Source organism: Pinus tabuliformis, chromosome 3_1 (assembly GCF_031772625.1).
Source record: "Pinus tabuliformis cultivar Carrire ecotype Pingquan chromosome 3_1, CPIR1, whole genome shotgun sequence".
Lineage (NCBI taxonomy): Eukaryota > Viridiplantae > Streptophyta > Pinopsida > Pinales > Pinaceae > Pinus > Pinus tabuliformis.
Window position 1 is genome coordinate 282,742,778 of NC_142301.1, and position 5,920 is coordinate 282,748,697.

Consider the following 5,920-nt stretch of genomic DNA (forward strand, 5'->3'; position numbering starts at 1 on the left):
CCCAAAAGGTGGCAATATACACTGCATAGTTTAGCGTTCCTAGGCCACATGGTGTTCGATTGGCGGCTTAGCTAACAGACCACGCTTGGCTTGGTTATCCAGTAACAATAGCCGGTGAAGTGTATAAATTTAATGGTGACAGGTACTGTATGAACTACTACATAAAGTAGATAATAGATAATGTATATGTGTAAACATGAATTGATTTCATCTTTAGTTAATTAAGCATGCTACCATAGAAAGGTTGAACCCTAAATCCATCCATTGAATGGCCGTGACATAATCTTAATCCAAAGATTATATTTTACTATCCAATCAAAATGGTTGAATAGGGCTTTCGCTCCATTAATCACACTTGGGGTTTAGAAAATTATAAAGCTCTTACATAACACATCATCAATACAAATTGATTTTTATATTATTTCCGATATCATTTTGAAGCCAAATCATTGGTAAATGTATCGCCGCAATTTATACATGATTAGTTATGATGTTCTTCCTCATTCTTTTTTCAACCTATGTATATACCAAGCACATTAACCTTAACTCTAATCCTCGAATTAGGACTAAATTTATAATATATATTATTGTTTTGTATATGTATTTAATAAATTATTAAAATTTTCTATAGTAAGCTTATGGAAAATTTTATTCTCTAATATTGGCACATACGTTAATTTGTCAATTAAGCAATTTTATTAATATTGTAATTTTATTAATATTAAGTGTTGAGGTGTTTACACTTAACCAAACTCCTCAACACTTAATTTGTCAACGGGGATCCTTAGACTTAGAGACTAAGCACAGGCAATGCCAGAGATGTATGAATATTCTTAATATAAATCCCTACTTTCTTTAAAGAAAAGATTGCATAATCAAATTAAAAAGAGAAAAATGCAACTTGAAGACTTAGAGATTAAGCACAGGCAATGCTAGAGATGTATGAATATTATTAGTATAAATCCCTACTTTCTTTAAAGAAAAGATTGCATAATCAAATTAAAAAGAGAAAAATGCAACTTGAAGAATGCATTTGCGAGAGGGAAATAAAGATAAAGAGAAATCACTCTAGCTAATTATTGTTTAACTACTCAGTGTGTGTTTTACTTTAGCAGAGACACCTAGCAGTCTCATTAGATGGGCCCTTAAAACTGCTCCTTTAGAGATTTCCTTCTTGCACTAATCGAGCTTCCTACACTTAGCATTTAATTCTTAAAATGAGTGCTTAATTATTGCAAGTGCTATTATAATGTCAAATCAAATTGCACAAATAAAAAGTGAATGTTTATGATCTTAACATGATGCAGGAATAAAGAAACAATCAATATACATTTATCGTGTCATGAGCATTTAATGAAAGGAAAAAGATTGCGGGAAGTACACTAAGAAGACTTGGTGCATCACACCAACTTGCAGTGGTGCATGTTCATTTCTCCTGGTTAGACCAGGTGAGAATTGCACAAAAGGAGATATCATACCAACCTGCAGTGGGTTATTTCTCCTGCTTGGACCATGCTGAGGAAAACCAATGTGGAATGAAGTGCACAAAACCGAATTTATCTACTTCACACTACAGATCTGCTTTCACTCAGACACTAATGCATGTGCTTAAAATTAAATCACACTTGACAATGTAAGCAGAAATTGTAAGAAAAAGGGAAATGGGGTAAATGTGCACACTACTTAGTACCTTAATCAATTCACCAACTCAAATACAGAAACGCAATTTGTGAAACATGAGGCGAAGCTCCCTTTTATTAATTCATTGAGGCAAGTATATATATTAATACATCGTCCAACCAGATTCACTTGATAACAAAATACAACAACCTGTTACCACCTCTCTCGTTGTGTCTCTGTTCTCTTCTACTATAAAAATACTTCCCTTTAGTCCTATTTACATTCTAGACTATATAGATCTTTGGCCAAAGGCTAAAATAGATCATTCAACCAATTACATAACTAAAGGCATAGTTTAGCTTTTCGGCCTTCAAAATTAGACACTTAGCAAAACTCGCCGGAGCCAATCTCGAGCTTTCGTCCTTCATTTATTCGATCTCGGCTACCTTTGGATCGATCTTGCTGTCATGGTTGAAGCTTCTCAAAATGAGGTGTTGATCGAGGAGGTTCAGATCTGCTGCAAGAATTTGTTGTGCTGGCAACAGTGCAAGATTCGATCCTGCACTAGGATAAGCGGTCACGGTAAGTACTTTAATTACCGAATAAACATTAGAGATATCGATAAGTTACAAAGAGTGATTAAAAGTAATAAATAAATGATTAATTAATGCTAAGTTAAATTAAAAGTATGAAAAATAAAGTTTATACAAAATATGTCACTCTCCTCGGACTCGTGCAAGATGAGGGTGTATAAAAGAGGTAAAATAGCAGTAAATGGTTATGATTTAGGAAGGGGAAAATGGCAAAAAGAGAGCAAATTAGGGGGCTAACATCCTCCCATCCCTAAGCTATTGTGTGTCCTCACACAACTCTTTACCTTTGCAAAAAAACTTCAAAACTTTGAGCATTCCAGCACAATCCTGTTCTAACATACTGACATTAGCCTGCAATGTTTCAGACTTCTTCTTTCTAATGTTCTTTAGTTTCTTTGTCACTTTCTTAAGTCGCTTGAAACATCACGCAACCCGGTACTTCCAAACTCTAACTTCTCCTTTCTTTTTCCGGATCTCCACAGTTAATTCTTCTTTACTATGTTCTTTATCTTCTTGTGCTTTAGCTATGAGCTGTTCTAAGTTCTGCACTTGAAGCTCTATTTCAACTATCAAAGCAATAGGAGTTACCAAATCTTCTTCTTCTTCTGTCTCGATAGGGGCTGTGTCTTCCTTAGGGACCTCAGTATCCCTCATGGTTACATTAAGAAATTCTTCTTCTTCTTGTTCTTCTTCTTGCACTGATGTAGAAGGGGATTCAACATCCTATGGGGACTGTGGTTCTTTGCCTGCACCAGATTCTTCATTCTTTTTCTGGGGCCTTTTAATGAAATCAACCAATAGAGTGTCATCTTCGACCTCTACAAATTTTGCTGCATCTGCAAGGACTGACAGGTTGTCTTCTTTGGGGGTATGTGCTTGTACTGGTGGTGTAGAAGGAGTCTCTTTAACAGGTGCACTAGTTGTCTTCTTATTTGGAGATGGGGCCATTTATTTTATTGGGTTTTCAAGTCGTTTCCTTTTTGCACTGGTGCAAGGACTCCCCTTTACATTCTTACTCGGACCCTTACTTGTGCTGGCGGGGTCTTCTGTCTCCTTTCCAGCAGTTGACGTTTTATGTAGTTGTTTTAACAGTGCCTCCGAGGTCATGACTTTAACTTCTAATTATTTCTGGACCAAAATATTTATCAGGCCATGGTGATATAAATTCTTGTCAACCTAGTCTTCTCGTCCGTCCTGCACACCCTTGGCCATTTTTTCCAAGCTCTTAAGCAACAAATGGGGGAAATTAAGCCTCCACTGAACGTGCTGGGCACCTTTGAAATACTGCAACATCCTAAAATGGTACACAAAAGTGAGGGAGTACCTTCCCTCATAGGTTAAGAATTTCTATAGGATGAAAAGGAGGTCCCGCCACTGTCCTAGTAGGGCACTACATGGAATTCCTTCCTTCCAATCTACCTTCATCTTCTTATCGACGACAAAACGCTGCCATTGCTTCCTTTCTAGTTTCTAATTTTTAAACCACTACTCACCAGTATTTTCCAAGCCTGTCACTACTGCTATAAACTCTTCTGTAACCTCAAATTTTAGAGGCCCAATTTTTACGCGGCCATTTTTGAAACTTCTGGCAAACTGTAAGGCCACTTCACTATTGTGCCCGTCAAACTTTTGCAAGAATTAGAGAAAGCGTGAGTCTCGCAATAGTGTAAGACTATTGCGATACTCAAGAGTCTGTTCTACCCTACTGAAAGACGAAGGTTCACTTCGAACAGGCGGCATCGCTGCTTAACGGTTATGAATAGTCAAGAATTTACATGCAACATTGGGAAAATTGGTTCTTATAGATAGGGATCCAACCATCCACCGTCCCTTCCATCTTATCACCCATTCATTCCACTGAAATAGCTGTGGATGCATGGCATCTTTGAACTAGTACTTGCGGCGGCGTTTTAACGGCTAGGTGAGGTAAGCATTACGAGTGAAGGACATCTAGGATTATGGCGGAAAGGGGAAATTATATCCAAGCAATGGTTAAACACTTCTGCACTCCTTCATAATTCAAAAAATAACTTAGCATTCATTACAAAATGATCATGATTCTTAACTTAAAAACCCCTTGTACTTTAAATAATTTTCTCCTAGTTAATATGATAGCACAAGTACTCATCGACTAAGTGAAAGGACTTCTTATAAACTTTCATGATGACCACTTTCCTATGACATATGCTATGAAAACAACAAATTGTACTATGTTTCTAACATGATGCTTGCTTGCACAAGTCTGTTTGCACCGCTTAAACTATGCTATTCTGCTCGTACCATTCTGCTTGCATTATTATATAGGACGACATGCTTGCACTAGTGCAAGCATAATATTTGGAAAAAAAATAACAGGGAATTTAAGTAAAATATAGGCTCGACTTCCAACATGGCTTCCTCAACTTATATTCGAAATTTACTTCGCCATTTCTTAATGCTTCAGAGCATATCCTTTTTCTCTTTGTGCGTGAGATCCTGTAATGAATTCATGAGGGAACAAAGAAGTGGGAAAAGGGAAATTTCAGAATGGGAAGGAATTATGTTACAGGGATTCCAGGAATAGTACCTGTTAACACTCCACGAAACTCTCCTAGGTTGTAGCTCAGAGATGCTTGGTAACATATAATCTTCAATATTTTTCTTTGAACTATTGGAATAAATGGTGGTTTGGATCAAGCTAGATAACCATTTCAACTATGTTTTTACTCAAGACATGCATGAATACTCTCAGCTTACAAGGCTTTAGACCACTAATGCTCAATAGATTGTAGATTCAATGAATGGATGGAGAATACTGACCATACTAACAGATGCATACATAAAAATAAATGAATGGCTAGCTACACACAGCAAAAGAGAATATTGATTGTACTGGCAGATGCATATATGACCACATATGAATGGCTAGCTATAGGCAGTAAAGAAGCTTGCAAATCTAATTCATCAAAGCAAAGATAAGATGACAGTTATGTGGCCTTAGGCACAAAAGAAAACATGAACAAACTGTTCAAGTGCAAGCTTAGAATAGAAGAGAAAATGGAATATTGAACATATAACAACAAAAGAAGCTTGTATTACTAATGAATGAAGCTCAGAAGCTTGAGTAGCAAAGTCTCATTAGTCTCTAGAAGTTGAACCTGTATTACATCTTACTTTCAGCTATTTATAGCCTATTTACAATGCTCCTGAGCTCTCTAGAAGGCTCGGAGTCTTAATCTATCCACTCTGTCCCTTAACTGTTTGATTCCTTGAAGGCAAGCATGGCTGGGAGGTTTTCACCTTCTCATAGAAGAATAACAACTTTAAGATATTTTGGGTGGTTTGTTGCACTGTTTGGGTGTTCTCCCGTGCCAGAGATACCCTATAATTGATTTTATTTTGTTCTGGATGTGTTGTGCTATGGTTCCATGATTATTTTTGGTTGATGTGGCTGTGTTGCACTATCTATTGATGCTCCATGATCATTTGTTGCTTTGCAGGTGAGCTACACATGTTGTGGCTCTTTCTATTACCCTTCCGACCTCTTTCCTTATCTCTCGGCCTTTGTTAGATAATGGAAAGGGTCTTCGGGCATGTGTAATCCTTTAAACATTTATAAATGAGTGATTTTCTGTTATATACAAAAAACAATGCATATAGAAGAAAGCGTGCCCATTTCTGCTTTTCATGACCTTACAAAGTCCTTAAACATGGCTTTCCTTATCTAT